At 41.1% G+C, this 19,478-nt stretch overlaps 4 non-coding genes across 4 annotated transcripts; 3 read left to right on the top strand and 1 right to left on the bottom strand.

Moving 5' to 3' along the window:
• Positions 1–4,171: 4,171 nt before the first annotated feature.
• TRNAL-CAA (transfer RNA leucine (anticodon CAA)) lies at positions 4,172–4,278 on the top strand. The gene is made up of 2 exons: positions 4,172–4,209; positions 4,233–4,278. It is a non-coding gene; the product is annotated as a tRNA-Leu (tRNA).
• Positions 4,279–6,822: 2,544 nt separating this feature from the next.
• Positions 6,823–6,929, bottom strand: TRNAL-CAA (transfer RNA leucine (anticodon CAA)). Its single transcript has 2 exons — positions 6,892–6,929; positions 6,823–6,868 (listed from the first exon to the last, which is right to left on the bottom strand). It is a non-coding gene; the product is annotated as a tRNA-Leu (tRNA).
• Positions 6,930–17,107: 10,178 nt separating this feature from the next.
• Positions 17,108–17,179, top strand: TRNAM-CAU (transfer RNA methionine (anticodon CAU)). The gene has a single exon. It is a non-coding gene; the product is annotated as a tRNA-Met (tRNA).
• Positions 17,180–18,511: 1,332 nt separating this feature from the next.
• Positions 18,512–18,584, top strand: TRNAK-UUU (transfer RNA lysine (anticodon UUU)). The gene has a single exon. It is a non-coding gene; the product is annotated as a tRNA-Lys (tRNA).
• The last annotated feature ends 894 nt before the right edge of the window (positions 18,585–19,478 follow it).

Below are 19,478 nucleotides of genomic sequence, written 5' to 3'. Positions count from 1 at the left end.
CTATGTTCTTATAAAACTATTTATGCACCTGAAATTAGAATTTCATACAATTTTCACAGGTCATGAAATATTATTCTTCTTTTGAGATTTTCAACTTTTTTTTTTTTTTGGTGAGGAATATTGGCCCTGAGCTAACATCTTTGCCAATCTTCCTCCATTTTGTGTGTGAGACACCACCACAGCATGGCTCAATGAGTGATGTGTAGTCTGCACCCAGAATCCAAACCAGCGAACCCGTGAAGCAGAGCATGTGAACTTAACTACTACACCACTGGGCCAGCTCCTCAACCATTTCAAAATGTAAAATTTTAGTTCACAGTCCATACAAAAACAGGCAGTGGATGGGATTTGACCCATGGGGCATAGTTTGCTGACTCCCAAAATAGAGTAAGATATAGAATGTCACATATAGATGAATATAGGCTCTCAAAGTCTTGTTTGAAATTTGAGTTCCATTATTTGAATTTATTTTCTTTCCCCTTTTATAGTGTTCCTTTATTTGTAACACTATTATTATTTTTTGCCATTATTTTTGTTGCAGTTACTACAGCTGTGTAACAAGTTACCCCCAAAATCAAGGGCTTAAACATCACAACATTGGTTTCAGCTCAGATGTGATAGCTTATCTGGACTCCACTCAGGTAGCATGGCTTGAAAGCTAGGCTATGATCTCTGAATGCTTGCTTACTCACAAGTCTATTGACTTAAATGATCACCTTAAATTTTTCTGAGATCTGACCAAAGGCTTTACAGTTGTGTCCTTGACTTCATGTTTAGACCATGTTTTCCTGACAATACCCTCGATGTGATGTTTCCCCAGAAGCCTTCTCTTAATTGTAGCATCATTTGTCATCTGGAGGGGCTGGTAATGAGAAATAGTTTCATTATTGAATATCTAGCAAGTCCTGGTTCCTTTATAATTAAGAAATATTTCTTTAGTTTCTCTCTCTCCTCTTCCATTTTACTATAGGCACCTAGGAAAAGCCGGGTGACACATTGCCTGGAAATGTCCTTGGATAAATCAGGAAATTCATTAGGTATATGTCCACTTTCCATGTTACCATGGCAACAGTGTTGCTACACTTTCTGCCACTAGATAACAAAGGTCTCCTTTCTTCCAGTTTCTAATACATTTTTCCTCATTCTCCTTTAAGCATCACTGAGTTTAGGGCTGGGCAGCAGGACCAGTGACAGGAAGAAACATTCTCCTCAAGGTCTTTCCAGTTTCCGTGTGCCCAGTCCCAAAGTTACATAGTTTAGTGTTTGAGACCATGAGGTAACAAAATCTGTATTGGCTTGTAGCCATTATGAACTTATTACCTCTCAGTCCCAAATTCACCCTTTTTGCCTGCTTTGTGGAAATGGATATGAATCTTTAAATAGCTTTCTTTTGCCAACTGGCACTGAAGTTTTGTCAGTAGAGGATGGTGGAGAGTCATTAGAAGGAGTGGGTTTTCCTGCTTACCATGTGTTACTTGGCCTGCTGCTTCCCCAGGGCCTGGCACCTACGCCAGGCGTGGCTTTCCCCTGCATCAACCCCTGGCAGCAACAAGCAGCCACTCACTTCCCCTGGCATCTCCCTTGAGTGTTTTGTAGTGGAGTGCCCTCGGTGAGAGACCGCTCCAAGAAGAGCTTCCCAAGAAACGTTAGAAGATAGATTTCCAGCAAGTTCCAGAGGGTAGCTTTCAAGCAAGTTCTGCTTGCACAACACCACAGCAATTTCTCTGCTCTTCAGCGAGCCACAGCTGTGCCCTCTCCAAGGCATGGATCTTAGCTAGGGGTGGGGTGAGGGGTAGAGGGCTCTTCCCTTCCGCGCTTCATCTCAGCGATGGGTTAGGGGGTCACTTCCTAAGGTGCTTTATATCAACCCTAGGGGTAGTGACTGCTCTTTATATCTGTTATTCCTATAGTCTTTAGAGTGCTCTTTACTTTTTTACTAGCCAATTCCTTGTTCCTCCAATCCCCTCTTTAGTTAATAATACTTTATATAAACTTGCCCTGTTCAAATTATTGTGTGGTTTCTCTCTCCTGACCAGACCAAGACTGGTACATACCTAACTATTGCTGCATAACAAACCATACTAAAACTTAATGGCTTAACTTAAACAACACTCATCATTCAATTCATCCAATTTCACTGCTCCCCTGAACTTGTAAAGAAAAACTTGAGACAATAAAATAAATTAATATTAAATATTAAAGAGCTGTCTAGGAAGTATACTATGCAGAAGTTCATTAAATATTGACTGTGCTGAGCCCTGCAAGCATCAATCCATCAAAGACAGTTGGATTATGGCATATTTCAGTTGCAATTCTGTATTCACATTACATTTTGATAATATCCATTTTCAGGTATCCCACATATTTTATTTTATTTTATTTTAATTTTTTTAAAGATTTTATTTTTTTCCTTTTTCTCCCCAAAGCCCCCCGGTACATAGTTGTATGTTCTTTGTCGTGGGTCCTTCTAGTTGTGGCATGTGGGATGCTGCCTCAGCATGGTTTGATGAGCAGTGCCATGTCCGCGCCCAGGATTCAAACCAACAAAACACTGGGCCGCCTGCAGCGCGGCGTGAGAACTTAACCGCTTGGCCACAGGGCCAGCCCCCAAATATTTTAAACCTATATCAGAGACTTTCATTTCTATGAAAAAAAGTATACATAGACTTTAAGGAAGTATAGGAATATACCCGTGCTTTGTAAGGGAGCAAAACCTGCCACCCCAAAATGTGTCTCTTTGGTATGAGGATTATTTTAGGCTGGTTACTTTTAAGAAACAGAAGACTCAGGAAGTTTTTCTTTTTACCTCCTCCTTAACTACCTAAAAGTATTTATATAGAGGGTCTGTTCCAGGAAAAGAGCTATCACCAGAGATAACTATGAAGAATATGACCTAGGTGTGGTAGACTGGGGGCAACGTAGTAAGGCCTGCTTGTTGAAAGTCCTCTCTGTATCCCTTTGTCTCTGTAGGGCATCACAAATGAATTGTCTTCCTCCCTTTTGAAGTCTCAGACCTCTGGCCACTTCTTCTTAGCGTGGAAGGGCATATAAGCCTCAATTGCCTGACTGTTGGGGAGCCTCATCTCTTTGCGGTTCCTGTACATAAGAATTAAATATGTTTTCCTCCTGTTAATCTGTCCTTGATTCCAAGGGACATGTCAGCCAAGACCTCCAGAAGGATAGAGGGAAAATTATTTTTCCTCCCCTACAGCTTCAAGGTATAGGAACCATCCGTGCAAAAGTTCAACATATGCATATATTAATGTACGCTGTCAATCTTGCATACAGTTGGAATTGCACTGTTGGTATAGTGAAAAAATATAGCCACAATAAAAACAATAAAATCTATAAATAATAACATAATTTTTAAAAGAAATGTTTCTCATTTAATTTTAGAGTAATAGATGAGGAAATCACAGATTTAAAATTGATAACTCTCCAATTTAAGTGTACTATAGATTTAGATGCTTACAGCCTAATTATAAAAATTTGGTGATATTTACTGAAAAGTGTCTGAGAGCCCCAGAGGCAGTAGAGACAGGATTATTACTGCAGAGCACAAGCAATCCTGCAGAACAGAAGACAGTGCTGGGTATTGACCTGTGTAGTGAAATGAATGATGTTAACTACGGCTTCAGGCAATGAAACCACAGTCTGGAGGGGTTGAGAACAATGGGAATGACTCTCGTCCAGAGCAGGAGGGGGTTGGCCGTTTATTCCCTGAAAGTTTCCACAGATCCTGGGGCAGCATGAAGCTAGACCAGCTGGATGAGGGTTTGGGTCACAAAGAACACAGTAGCCCTGGGGTCGGCGTCATAGGTGGGGTCAGAGACATAGGCGAAGATTTGTCCGAGGCCTGAGGCCCTGGTCTGGTGGAGCAGCGGGGCCGAGGGCGGGGGACTTGGCTGGGCTGGGCTGGGAGTACTGTGAGAGGCGGAGACGCCAGGAGGGAGTGTTCCTCAGGACGAGGGCACCTAAGTCTCAAAGGCTGGAGAATTATTCAGTTCCTCACTTCTTAACATTTGTCCTTTCCTGCTTTTCTGTTCCAGTGAATTCGGAGCTCCCGCTTAATCCAACAAATTCCAGAAATAATTTTTTTTTTCTGCGACACAGTTCAGCTCTGATCCATTGGAGTTTACAATATAACACTTTAAGAACTTCAAGACAGCGTGTCAGGATGGCCGAGTGGTCTAAGGCGCCAGACTCAAGATTCTGCTTCCCTGTGTTGGGGCTTCTGGTCTCCGCATGGAGGCGTGGGTTCGAATCCCACTTCTGACACACTCTTCTTTTGTTCTTGCCACGGTGAAGTAAAAAATTTCACCCTGACGGTCCGAACCTACGCTCAGCAAACGAAGCGAAACGGAAATTCCCAATGAAAGAATATTGGGATATTTTCAGAGCCATGCCGACACAACCTCCAGCGCCGTCGGAGATCTCTTCCCAGAAAAAAGTACCGTAACAACTTGTGGTTTTTTCCTTAGTGGTTCCACCGATCAGTCATCCACACTTGGGTCCTGGGTTTTTACTGTGGAGAGAATTACTGAAATCTTCACTGGTTTTTTGTACGCGGAAAAGAATCTGTCATAAAGTTGTATCTAAAAGTTTCCTAGTCACCTGCAACTGTGTTACAGTTCCCTAAACTGTAAGAGGGAAGGTCCCTCAAGATTATGACACTGTTGAAAACATTTGGAGATCATCAATGGCAAAGAAATGTTCACGCTGTGCTCCCTCTGAGATTTCTTCTCAGAATGATGTGATTTAGATGTCCGTCCTTTCGTTTTACGACAGCAAAAAATGTGTTCTCTGAAGTTCTACATAGACTAAGATCTTGGTCTTAAAATTAAGATCTTAGATGTTTTGCAGCTTTGACATTAAATAAATTTTTCTTCCTGTATAGCTTTTAAGTTGCTACGCAGCAATTTCTCTCCTAGCAATGCACCTCAGTGAAATTCCAGCTCAGCTCATGGTTGGCCTTGCCTAGTGTGGTCTGTAGCTTTTTGAGGGACCACATTATTAGAGGCCACTTAGATGTTCATTGGGCACACGTATCTCAGTGGCTGTGTGTGGATTTTGTAGTATGCAGCAGCCATAGGTAGAAGCAGATGTGCATGTAGCAAGATAGATTTTTCAAACTGTGTTGAGTAAAAGAAAAAAAATCAAGGTTAACAGTGCCAACGAAAATTACAATCACACAAACCAACGTTTTTCGAGAGTAGATTTTTTCCTAAAGAATATTAAATACTTTAGAGAGGATCTAAAGAATATTAAATACTTTATATGTTGGGGGAGGAGAAAGGGCTGGATACAGTGCAGGACAGGGGAAAACATGTTTATGGATCAAAGTAGAACTGAGAGTGACCTTTCATGGGCTGATAACACAAAGAAGCCATGGACAGCCAAGTATGATTACCTTACCTCTGAACCTGAAGGCTCTTTTCCCCTTCCCCCATGATTAAATCCCACTTTTGACACTTTACTTCTCACTCCTACAGATTTATAAGCACCCACCACTCTTTCTCCCCCCTCATTCTCCTTGAAATGATGAAATTCCAAATTATTTTTCCCCATTCTTCACTTTCATCTTTTCCAACCATTGTTTTGAATTGGGATTGTTTATTTTCCTTTTACTGATTTCATTTTCTGTGTTTCAAAGTATTCACAGTATGTTCTGGGCTAGATGGGGAAACCTAAAATGTAAAATAAAATAAAAATCATTTTACAACATTTCCTTCCCTTTATAAAGTACCCAACACATGCTTAGGATGCTAAGTATTCAGATCTGGGGGTCCCTCCAGCTAGGAAACTGTTACGGAGCTTCACAGAAACTTAGGGAGCAATGTTCTGAGAATTTGCCACCTTCCCAAATGTGTCATTTCTTACTTAACCTGGAGAATGGCAACATAAGGTATTCTGATGCTATTTTTAAATGCAAAAAGTAAAACCAGAAAATGTATGTGTTTGCTCCTATAGTATATCTTTCTCACTAATACAAAAACATAAAGGCTGCAAATCAATTCTGGCGGTTGTAAATTGTTTCCATTTTGTTGCTTTCAATTTCTCCCTGTGGGGAAAAGCAGTGAATTTTCCAGTTCTTTATCCACTGAAAAGGCCTAGGACAGATGTGTGAGAGCCCTTCCAGCTGAGTTACCACTAAAGAAAGCCTAGATCTTTCTCTAGGTTGTGTGGTCATACAGGAGACTGGCTTTTGATTTCTCAACGATTTCCCTCTGGCGAGGCAGACAATGCAAACATTTCTGCTGCCCACAAGAATCTAGCTTGAGATCGTTCCCTGGAAAGGGAGATCTTTCTGGTTACTTTGTATTTTTATTTAGTTTTGTTTAAGTCAAACCCCCAGGTTTCGTTACAGTCAATAGGGTGACAGGAAGACATGACCTTCTGATGGAAATCCACTACCTTCTCTCTGGGAAGGTGGGTCACCAGCGGCGGCAAGATTTTCAAATGTGCAGAATTGGCTGCAGAAATACTCCAGGTTCACTAATTGGGAGTTCGTTTATCAACTGCTTGATTAGAGGTAAGAGAGAGGACTTTTCTTTGCTGTAGTGTGTTCCAGGTGCGCCAAGTCTTGGGCGAGCATCCGCCGGGGTGGAGCTGACAGTGGGGGGTGTCTTTTAGAAAGAGCTGAACTCCGAAGTAAAATTGATGCTCTAGTGCCCCGTGGGACCCCAAGATGGGGCGACGCGGGCGGGGAGAGCAGTTGTGACTGGGAGAGCGAGAGGAGAGCTGAGCTTTCAAGAGTGAGGCTTTGAGAAGACTGAAAGAAGAAATTTTGGGTCGACTAAGGCAGGACCAAAAGTTGAACCATGTCAGAAGTGGGATTCGAACCCACGCCTCCATGCGGAGACCAGAAGTCCCAAGTGCGGGAAGCGGAAGCTTGAGTCTGGCGCCTTAGACCACTCGGCCATCCTGACATGACAGCTGCAGCTTGTAAAAAGTGATAATTATGTTAATGAACTGAAGACTGCTCCATCCAGAAAGGAGGGAAAAAATTCTAGAAGTTACAGAAGCAAACGTCTTCAGCACTATCTGCAAAAACTAAAGGCAGAAAAGGATGAGTTTTACAGTGAAGCTGGGAGTTGCGCTGGGCGACAGAATTAATGCAGCTCTAAAGACCAGGATCCCGCACTACCGATCTTAGTCTCTTTCTCCCAGCGACCCCTCGCCTCGCCCCTGCTGACTGCGAGTTACACGACTGACTTTAAGGAGCAGGGCATTTGGGAGAACAGATTTTATCGGCGCCGTGTTGTAACTACCGTCTTTCAGCAGCTTTACCCAATGCTCACAGTATTTAATCTTAAGTTTTATTAGTGGGGCTAGGCCTGTGAGTGGGACTTAAATATTCCCTGTACAGTATCATTTTCATCATCTTAACGGTTCCTGCAAGAGTACGCGGTGATCTTGAATATTATTGCACAATGCTCCCGTTTCCTTCCTCAAGGTTCCCCCCCAACGCGCACCTCTCTCCTCTTTACTCCCCTTTCCACACCCCCTCCTCCTCTCTCCTCCCCTTCATTCCGTTGCCCCTTTCTTTCTCTCTCTCGCTTATCTCCCCCCTTCCATTCATTCGGCCTGCGATGGGAGAAGGGATGTGAAGTGAAGAGGCAGGGCGTGGTTTATTACAGGACATGTAAAAAGAGAAATATGAGAGAGGGTAGGACTAAAAAGAAGGTCTTCCTCTTGGTTTAAAATCTCTACTGAGTAAAAAAGAAAGTTTTTTAAGTCCTTCCTGTGTTCGCTAAGATGACAGGTGTGCATCCAATGTTTACTTTGCGTTCTGTCCCATAGCAACGTTTTTAGTTAGTCCCCCAAATTAATAGCCTTCAGAAACTTTTCATTTCCTACGGAAGACAATCCAAACATATATGCACGGACTGGCAAACAGCTATTGCAAGATGCTATTTGGTGTGTACAACAATCCGGGCCGCGTTGTGTTGTGTTCGTTTTTTGTTTTGCTTTGTTTTGTTTTTCTCTTCATACAGAGAACCTGAAACACTGTTTTAAAGGTAATGCAGAGTAGTAGAAACCTGAGGATCTTGAATCAGACGAGTATGTTTGAATTCAATCTCCATCACTTACAAAAGTGTGATATGTGATGTTTTCTATGATTTTGACCATCTGTGAACATTTCCTTCATCTGTATATTTAGGGGAAAATTCCTAGAGAATTCTCAAGAATCTTGGGAGATTAAAAAAGAATTTATGCAGGTATTTTCCCTAGCAAACCATGTGACAAGTAACAGTTGCTCAAGAGACCATCCACCTTCAAGTTTCTATTTATTACTTCCGGCATTCAGACAGTTTTGCCACAACCCAAATTCCCTGCTCCGTTGCCTTTTCTGAACTGTGGTGTTCCACCTTCCAAACACTTAGAAACTGTGCTCTGAGACCCTCTTTTCTGCCAGTTAATGATCTTTCAAACTTAGCAACCCCGTCTTCTTGGTCACGTGCTCTGTTACTCAGCCCTTGACATCCCAGTCAGGACTTCTCCCTCTTTGGAACTCCCAAAACATATTGGTATTATCGATCAGATGAAAAGCTGAAAACCTGACTTTCAAACAACTATAATATGAACACAGTTTTAAATATTTCACTAATTAGTGAGTAAGCTGATCAAACTGCTTCAAAGGAGACTATGAAGAATAGACAATACACAACCAGAAAGGCTGAAATAAATTTGCTAACTGATGAAAAATTGGTTAATATCCTATAGGGCAGAAAAACAATGTTTGGGATTATCTCTTCTGCTGGGCAGAATTGTATCTCAATTGAGCAAAATCCTTTGCATTGATGTACTCAAGAATCACTTGCATTATTATCACTTTTCTGTAAGTTAACTTCTACCGCCATCGAATTCTAGAACAGCCTAGTGCATAGGAAGTCAGTCAAAGGTGCACACCCCTATAACATCAGATAATTCCTGGAGGGTCTCCTAGGCAATGCCCAGTGCTTCACTAAAGCAAGGACCCGGTAATTTCTGTTGTCTATTTTTAAGCTTTTGACAATTTTTCCTGATACATATAACAGCTTATAGAAGTTGTTTAACAGTAAACTAGTTAGGAGAGTGTTAGTTGAGATGGATACATGTTTAATCAGGTCACTTAGTTCTGACTCTTGTCTTAGTTTACCTATATATAAGCCTGGGAGGTGTATATATTTAATTTCAGTATTGTGGTCAGATGCAACATTTCAAAATCTCTTACGCTTTCTTTAGTTTACATACTTTCTAATGGACACTTACTTTTCCAAGGTGAATAAAAACAAATGTATTATTCTGCTTTTGTTCTGAAACTTTCTTCTGTCCCTCCCTGCTTCATTATTTAAAAATATCAGATGTACGTAGTGCAAAGGGAAGTCAAAATCAGCAGGGTCCAGAAGTCGTGTGATTTTTGTTTCTCAAGCCCAATACAGTGTGCAAGTCAATTAAAAGGTCAAAATCTGGCAGACCAGAGATATAGCCAAGGTCATTAAAAACTCCACAATTGGATTGATTGAAGTAACTAACTCCATATTAATTTCTTCAGGGAAATTTTTGAAGATTTCACTTATAAGGATGTCTTTTAGGATAAAGAGCAGTAAAAATACATTTGCCACAAATTATATCTGTGCACTTGAAAGAAGTTGTTTTAAGAGCTCCTGAACAGAGACTGGGACCCTTTAGGGCAGAAAGAAGGTAGTGTGTGATGGTAGTTGATTGCGTAAAGTCATGGAATTTGTCTTATAAGCTTGAGGTCAGTGGAATGAAGACTCTTCTGCAAGTGAGTTCCACTTGCTCAAAGTGGTTAGAAATAGAACAGGTTCTGAGATAAATATATAATGTGGAATTAGCATCTTCAAGTCTCCGTTGAGGCATTTTGGAGCAGAAACCTTTTCTTTTCTTAAGTCCTCTAGGCTAGTGCTTCTCTCACTTTAATGAGCTTACAAATCACCTGGGGATCTGGTTAAAATGCTGATTCTTACTTAGTAGGTTTGACCTGCATCAAAATCACCTGAAGCAATTGTTAAAGCATAGATTCCTGGGCTCCACCCCTCGAGAAATACTGATTCAGTCAGTCTGGAGTGTGGCCCAAGAATTTGCACTTTTAGCTGCCTCCTGGGAGAGCCTGACACTGCAGATCAGCTAACCACTCTAAGTAACACTGATGAGCGTTTTTAGGCTGCTTAATTTTAAAACGGTTTATGATGAGGATTTTAGGCTGGTTATTTTTAAAACTACAGATGAGAAGCAGGCTCCGAGGACTGGAATTTTGCTTGCCTTTTTGAGAGACATTTGCATTTGTGAAGGAAGGGGGATGACATTGTAGGGACCTGAAATTGGCCACCCCAGGATGTGTCTCTTTGGCATCGGGGTTGTTTTGGGCTGATTCTTTTGATAAACTGGGACAGGGAGGGAAGCTCTGGGGAATGGAACTTGCCCTTGTTGGGACACATTTACATTTGTAAGGTAAATCTCTATCTGTAAAAGGTGCCTCCCTCTCTGTACCAGGAAGAAGAAGAGAGATGACCTTATCCATAGAAACTCTTAATGGGGAAGGCAAGAACTTAAGTTGGTTGCTGTCTGGCAATCTCATGTAACTGATTTAGGGTGGTGGCTTCTAACCTTTCTAACCTTTACTTAACCCGATTTGATTTTTTTCTAAAATTCATGGGATCACCCAACGACCAGACCCCACCTGCACTGATACCATTTTAACTTTTCTTCATGTTCTTTCCTTTGTCTTGTAAAGAGATGACTCACATACCCATGCCTTATAAAATTAGCCCTAACCCTCAACTTGGGGCAGCAGCAGCAGCTCTGCCTGCCCATGGGCCCTGTCCCCATGCTATTCCACACTATTCTCTAAATAAAAGAGCACTACTGCCAGATCTTGAGAGTCTAAGAAATCTTTCTTTCGACTCCTCGGCTCACCGACCCCGCATCATCTATCATTTAACATAAAACAGATTTAACACTATTCACTATGTAACAACAATAAAAGTAATTGATTCTCCTCCACATCAGGCAGTTACCACAGGATGCCAAAATATGTGGTAAATTATGTGGGCTCGGTGAGCCGAGGAGTTGAAAGAAAGATTTCTTGGACTCTCAAGGTCTGGTAGTAGTGCTCCTTTATTCAGAGAGTAGCATGGAGTAACATGGGGACAGGACCCATGGGCAGTGAAGAGCTGCAAACATGGGTTGAGGGTAGGGCTAAATTTATAAGGCATAGGTATGTGAGTTATTTCTTTACAAGACAAAGGAAAGATTATGTTAAAATGGTATCAATGGTCTGGTTATCAGGTGGTCCTATAACTTTGGATAAGAATCAGATAGGATCAGGTCAGGACTCCTATACTTCCTGGAGGATCATGTAGATTAGTACGTAGGGCAGGATGCCTTGGGCTTTTCTCCCTGGGGCAGCCTTGATCCTCATCAATAAAGATGGTATGTTTTAATTCTTATAAAAATATGACTATTTTCATCGGTATCTTCCATACCTTTAATTATTAAATTATATTTTATTCATATGTAAAAAGCAAAACAGGTAGTTGAAGGAGATCAGAGTATGCCATCCCAAAATATGCCACTTAAGAGTAAGGATTGTTTTGAACTGAAATCAACAAGCTTTCTGCCCTTCTTCCTGTCTAAAAGCAGGGCATAAATTTCCATTTGTCCTGGTGTCTCCCTCTCCCTTAAGACGGAGAAAACTACTCAAGAGACAATTCTTGCCATCTGAGACTACTCTTATCTGCATAACAAATCCTACTAAACAACCCTTACTTACCATACCATTATCAATCACCTTCCCACAACTTACCTCTCCCCAGAAGCCCCAAACCCCCTTTCCTTTGGCTAGCTTCTTCTCCACACTTTATTTCCTTTATTAAGATGGTATAGAAGCCCCCAATTCTAAACACATCCTTAAGCCACATTTCTTTGTGAACTTCCATGCACATGTGTGTAATTAAAATCAGTTTTTTTCTCTTGTTAACCTGCCTTTTGTCCGTTTAATATGCATGGCCCTAACTACTGAGCATAAGAGGGTAGAAAAGAAAGTTTTTCCTCCCCTAGATGGTGTTGGCCAAAAAATATCTGATAAATAATGAAGTTATTAGACACTAGTTAATACACATTATCTGAATATGTTAATAATTAAAATGGGCTGGCATCTTTTCTGATTTGAATTATGTAAAACCTAGATAACATAATGATAGAAATACATAAAAATTTGTTTCATTACACTTTTAGGTGAAATTTTAAAAGACTGATGGCTCTTGATGTTAATACAATTACATTTACTAACATAGCTAATGGGTTTTAAAAGTTGGGCTAATCTAGTACTGAGACAATAAATATCTTTATTGATTTAAAGGCCTTTTAAAAAATAATTGTTCAACACTGAATTTATGTATCGCTAGAAAATAAGCTCTTTGAGGACAAAGATAAGATTTTTATCCTCATTGCTTAGGACTGTGTATGGCATATAGTAGATGAAAAGATGATTTTCAATAAAAATAAAACCATGACTCTCATCCAGATATAAAAATTAGCACATATTGAAGACTTTGTTTAACTCATAATATGAGAATCAAGCAGATTTTGTAGCCAGTCCAAAGGAGAATCCAAAGAACAGACACATTTATACATCAGGAAAATTGAAACAAGTGTGAAAATGGATATGAAACTAGCTTCTTGTACAGTAAGGCAGGGAAATCATTTGAACCTCCACAGGACAAGACAGTTTGCGTGTCTATAGACAAGAATTATTTTGCATTGTTTCCAGGTATTTATAATTTGCAGAGTTGTAAATCAAATCAGAATTAAATAACCCAGAGAGGAGTCTTTGAGACAATGTGTTGTTTTCCATTGACTCAAGAAATTTTCCCTACAGTGCTCATTAAATGTTTGTTGATTAAAACAATTACCATAATGAAAGATAAATAATGTCTCCAGCATCAGGGAAAATTTACTTTATGGGACCTATAGGCCAAACTTCACTGGCTTGTGATTCTAGTATTCTTTCTTTCATCATCTTGCCTTTTTATTGCATAAAACACAACTAACATATTTGAGTTCTATTTTTCTTTTAGGTTTTAACATCTAACTTTAGGGAGATTAAAATTTTTTCTCTCTTTTAAGAGACATGCTGTTATCTTTTTATACTAACAAAGAATATCTATGATAGAATATTTTAATTCCAGGATCTATAGACTAGATACAAGCAATCACTGGTGATTCTGTTACTGCATAAAACTGGGGTTCTCTTCCTTGATGATCATTTAAAAACCCTGATTATTATAGCATCAGCTTTTGAGAAAGGAAGTCAACTTTATTCTGTGAGATTGATCTGCAGGGAGACAGGGGGCGTGTGCCTTCAGATCTGTCTCCTGATTCAGGATTTGGGGAGAAATTTAAGAGGTTAGGGATAACAGGCTGGCATGCAGAAACACTGGCAGGATACATTTTGATTGGTGGGCTTCAAGCATTTATGGTAAAGTTTTAAAAATTTATGATAAGGCTCTAAACATTTATGGTAAAGTTTTAAACATTTATGGTAAGGTGGGGAAGGAATTTTAACATGAGTTGTTCCTGAATAACAGACCCTTTGCTTCTGATAAGAGTCTGACTTTTAAGTTCCAGTCATGTCCTGGTCCTTTGGTTGCACGGGGAGGAGAATCTTTGGTTCCCTGGTCATTTCAGGTCAAGATTTCTTCTTCTGTACATGCTCTGGCTACATGACTTCAAATTTTCTGAAATATGGTTCTTAAGCACTCTGTTGATAAGAGGTGAGGTCTGTTCAAACTGACTACATGGGTCCATGGTTACAATTCTGCAGTCAAAGCAAATCTATTTTCTCTATTGCTCATTTGGTAATTTTAATCTAGTTTTCATCTTTCTTTATTAGTCTTTCATATTTTTCCTCTCTTAAAATCTGTTATATTAATTCTGGAATACTCACTTAGATATATTTCTTCTACTTAGTCTCTCTTCATTTGTATCAAATTTCTTATTTAACCTTTGAGTGTTTAATAAGTATGATATTTTTAATGAAAAGTTCTTAATATTAATATAGTCAAACTTGTCAATCTGTCTTTATCATTGGAATTATTTTCTTTTATTTAAAAGTCCTTTTCTATCTTTAGTTCTTAAAGATATTCTTCATTGGTATCCTCTAAATGTTTGTATTTTCTCTCTCCCCTGGAATGAAAGTCACTTCAAGGTCAGTTTAGTACAATTCAATTCAGATGACCCCATTAAAAACATCTACTGAGGGAGCACTGCAGGTGAGTGTTTAACAAGTGGGATTTCAAGCTGAAGTTTCCATATTTTTTCCTTGAGACATCAGGCTCTCCCTTTGAGGATCCAGGATCTGACTTTTCAAAGTTGAGAGCAAGATAGTAGAGAAAGCTGGGGGAAGGCCAAGAAAGAGGATGAGATACCATGAAAATTTGGGGAGCAGAACCAGCTATATGATTTATGGGACTCAGGGAAAATGAAAATGGGGGCCCCTTGTTCAAAGAGAAGGAGGAAAGTGTTGTTAAAATTATGAAAGTGTACACATATAAAAGTGGGCTTGAGGCTGACTCCCACCAAGACTCCTACCCAACTTATTGCAGTACTGCCAGGCTGCTACCCTGGGGCAGGGAGGACAGACAGCCACTCTGCCACAGCCTGATAGGCACCAGGTTAGGCTGCAGGTCCCTGACCCCTCTCCCCTGGATCTCCTAGGGGGCTTACTGATGGAAGCAGGTGTGGGAGGGGGTTGGGAAGGAAAGTAAGGCAAGGTACCAGTGGCACGGCAAATTGGCTGCTGAAAACTCATCTCTGAGAGACAAGACCTGCGAGAACAGAGGCTTCAACTAAAGCCCCACTCCTGTGCTTGCTCTATGTCCTGTTGGACGTCACTTGCAAAATACATGTTTAAAGATAAAACTACTAAGAGTTTCAATAGGGCAATTGCAGAGCATTAAACCCCAAGAGCAGGGCCCTCTGAGTGCAGGTTTTGCGTGGAGGGGAGCTGTGTTGTGCAATTGCATAGGTCTCAGGACCATACAGCTGGCCCTTTGGGGAGAATAAATCGGATTCAGAATCTTGTGGGAAAGATACTGGCTTGGTCCCTCTGGTGATGAAAATGTCACCTACAGCTCCTCTAGCAGCTCTAACCTGTGGCTGAACTGTGACTGCAACATGAGTCTCCTAAATAGGTACGTTAAGCAGCTAAATAGCATTTGAAAGATAATTTTGAAGGCAGTAAGGAGTGATAGAAATGAAATATGTGTAGCGTTTCCCCTGGAATCCAAAGCTAAACAAAGGCCCACAAAGAGGGAGCAACCGCAAGTACTCAGGTTAGCTTTGCTGGACTAAGAACATTTGCATTGAGCTTTTGAACAGTCTTACAGAGGGCCACTAACCACGCCAAAGCCTGGACCACAACTGTACCTTATCACATTTCCAGATCCTCCTTTCAAGGTTTTCCTGGAGGAGCACTCGCTTAGGACTTAAAGTTACTGGCTCACAAGACCAGAGGGCAGTGATTCTCTTTTAGAAGGCTGTAGTTTTATTCCCTTAATGCAGCTGGGGAAGTTACTGGGAGTGAAATCAGCCGGGGGTATTGATGACCTCATGGCTTCTGTCTAAGGAGGTCAACACGAAGTTTGTGGCTTCTGTAGCAGAGAAAATGAAAAAGAGTAGACCCAGGGCCCTGCAGAATTCAGAGGGGAGTTGAGATGGAAAGAACAGCTCAGAAAGTGTTTCAGTCAGCATCTTCTGAGGTTGGAGTGTATACAGCAAAAATCACTCTTTTGGATTTGAGATATTGGTGGCCAGGTTCCTCGTAAAAACTGGCCTTCTCTCTGCCTTTGGAGAATAATGATTTCTGGTTCCTCAAGAAGTTTGGAATATTGATAATCTCTCTTTGTAAAACTCCATTTAAAAGTTTCACCTTTCCAGTAGCACCTTTATGTCCAAGACTTGCTTTTTTCCCCCTACATTAGAACAATCCAAATCATACAAATGAATGTGGCACATAACCGTGAAGCTGAAAGGAGAGAAGTCTGGTTTTGGAGAAGTGGGCAGCAGTTGGCCATGGGTTCAGGTGTGAACAAAGATTCTAGCAAAGGAAAATCACTTTGGACTTTGATAACTATAAGGCCAAGTGCTTAGAGAAGAAAAGGAAAAATGACCTGTGTGAACCAGGAGGCAATTTCAAATATGTCTGAGTAAGGGGTAGTAGCAACCTTGGAAGGTGGGAGAAAGAGAGCCAGTGGACGAGAGGAACAAGAAGGAAAGCTGAGGGAAAGGGCCTTAGTTAACAAATGACGAGACAGAAAAGCTTAAAAATGGCTTTCCAGGATTCCCTGTCTGGAAGAATTAAGATTTGCAGACAAAAACAGGTCCACACACAAAACTAAAAAGCGATCCAAGCCTCATCCAACGTCCACAGACCAAGTGGTCAAAACGTACAGACAGACACACAAACTTATTCAGTCTTATATATAGAAATAACCGCTACAATCTTGTGAAGGCAATTTCACTGTGGTGGGGAACAGAGAACCGAACCTCCTGTGAGTCTGTATGCAGTCTCCATGTCTCCCTCAACTCTGTGAGTTACAATTCTGAGAAGTATTTTATTTTCCTTCTTCTCTTCCGCTACATCTTCAGTTTCTACTTGGTCACTCCAGCCTGGCCGGAGACAGGGCCACACGACCACATAGCGCCCCTGCCCTGACCTCGGCCTTGCCAAGGACGCGGAGGAGTCAAGGCGTTTCAACTCCAGCGTCAGTACATGCGTTGTGGGAGACGCGGGGAAAAAAATCAGTTCTAAATCCATCCCTAGAAATCAGTGTATGAGACCCCAATGGGTTGAATACCAGGTTCTTGAGATCCAGTTTCAGAGCTTCGATTTTCTTGAGTAAGTTGGAAAGGAGCAGACGTCTTAGAGATTTGGTTATAGGCAGCAATATCGAGAAGGGAATGTAGGGCAGACCCAGAATGAAAGACGGAGGTTGGAGGAAATTGGGTGGAAAGAGAGAAAGTATTGACAGTACCTGGACGTTCGTGTTAAAACATGTACACAAATTAATAAGAAACAAGAAAACACGACCTGGCAGGGAGCAGAGTGGCGCAGCGGAAGCGTGCTGGGCCCATAACCCAGAGGTCGATGGATCGAAACCATCCTCTGCTAAGAGCTCTGTTTTTCCACAACGCTGGATCAACACATTCTCTTGTCAAATTCCAAGATTCCCACAAGAACACTAGGCAAAGGAAACTAAGTCCAGACACTAATAACAGTGACACTGTTGCCTTACACTTCGTGTTTTCTTTTGAATCTTGAAAATTGGCCATTATCAAAATTGTGTCTTTATAACATTTTTAAAGATCATAACATATTGGGAAACAATGCAACATATTATTTATTACCTATATGCAATGATATTGCGTCTCCTTCTACTCTTCCGCTACACCTTCAGTTTCTCCGTCGCCCTAACTCTGCTTCTTTGCCTCTGCAGAGGTGCTAACGTGTCTCATGAACGAATGAAGACCTTCCGTGACAGAAGCCGTGAACACTGTTTCCCTGCCTGGTCCTTTCTGTCTCTAAATAGGACGGAGCTCAAGATAAAATGTGGAGTTGAAAAATAGAATAGGACAAGGATAAATGTGGACTCCGTGTGTTGGTGTGGAGGCGGGCGTTGTATTACCTAGTGGTTTCACTTTCACTGAAGGACGGATGGGCTGAGAAATGGCTAAATTGGCAAACAGGTTGGAGAGATGAGAGGACAACAGAGTGGAGAGAAGAGGGGGAAAGAGACTAGAGAGAGAGTGAAGAAAAGGAGCGTGAAGGAAAGGTGAGGAAGGTGGGCGTGCTGAAAAATGAGATGGACGAAAATTTTGGAGAAGTGGGTTTTCAAGGAGTTAGTTTCCTGGACGGAAACAGCTCTTGGGAGCGGGCGTGACGTTTGTTTATTTGTTGCTCCAGCATTAAGATTCCAGGCAAGCCCAAACTCTGAAAGAAAACACAAGAGGAAACAACGGGAATTGAAATACCTGCCTTGAGCCATAACCTTCATCCTTCTTTACCCACTTTTTGATTCTCCTGAAGTGTTTTCCCACCTACTGATGTCATTGGCGCAACGGGTACTCGGCAAGCTGGTGAAGGAGCCCGCGCGTCCGCTCTAAAGCCGCCTCTAACGAGTAGGTGCTGCCTCTAGGCTCTGTCCGCAATCGCTAACTGCAGGAATATTCGCTCCCCAACGGATCCCACCCTATTCTGAGCCAGACTTTCTTTGTCATTCCCTCTGCAATAAATACCACCCAGTAATTGTTTGTGTACGGAAAAAACAGTTTGGGGGGTTAAATGGAATGCTCAATACAATAAAGCTCGGTTCCAACGCGGAGTCCTTGGGCATGTAACCAGCACCCTAGGAAGACCCTCATAATTTCCGAGATCGTCAACATCACTAGCACGTCTTAGTGCTTATAGTCATTTTATACAGAGAGTTAAAATAGGCATTGCGGGGCCTGGATAGCTCAGTCGGTAGAGCATCAGACTTTTAATCTGAGGGTCCAGGGTTCAAGTCCCTGTTCAGGCGCTGCTTGTTTGTTTTATTTCGGTTAGGTCTAGGTAAAGGAAACCTAACAGCCAAAGCTGACGGAGGCATTGCCCCAAAAGCTTTTACGTCTAGTCTTCGATTATCGTTTCCCAATATTCATTGAAACACTTCCCCAAGTTTTCAAGAGAAATTGAAAAAGGGTATCATATAAAAATAATAAACCAGCGATAGAATTACAGAGAAGTAAGCCAATGTAAAATTCCCTTGAAACGATTCATTAATCTGCGAGTGTGGGGGAAGAATTTGGGTGGACCCCAATAGAATGTAAGCGAGGAGTGATTTTGCATAGTCTGTCTCTGAGGTTCCACATGGTTTAGAACAGCTCTTCCTACATAGAAAATTTGCAGCACCTTGCAAAAAATACTGATTGAAAAACTTATGCCCAAACACATTTTGAAACTGTATTAGAGCTATTTTTTGAGTTCACATTAAAAAGTTTCTGTCATTACTCCAGGATTTGAATTATGGCTAAAAACCCCAATCATAGTAGTGCATAACTACTATGGGCAGTGTGAAACAAAAGTACTGAGAGTTCAATGTTACTTATAATTTTTTTTTCTTTACCTTAGGTCAAAATAACACACTTAAAAGTTCACTGTGTTAGTTTTCACTCTTTCTTTTTGGTTATATTATTAATGTAAAATAATGAGGTCCACACCGTTTTGAATCTCTGTCCCATCCTTGTTTATTTTACTTATTTTTGTGCGTGCAAAGAGATATTCTCAAAGAAATGTCACTCTGCTTCATTGGGTCATTCCCCTTTCTTCCCTCCATCCTTTTCGACTCATTCCTACCTATCCTCCATCAATCTTACCAGTTTCTGGCTTATCCTTCCTGTATCTCTTTTTGAACAAACAATCAAGTACATAATTT

This window comes from Equus caballus, chromosome 20, assembly GCF_041296265.1.
Source record: "Equus caballus isolate H_3958 breed thoroughbred chromosome 20, TB-T2T, whole genome shotgun sequence".
NCBI classification, from domain to species: domain Eukaryota; kingdom Metazoa; phylum Chordata; class Mammalia; order Perissodactyla; family Equidae; genus Equus; species Equus caballus.
This window is presented reverse-complemented; position numbering and strand designations above follow the sequence as displayed.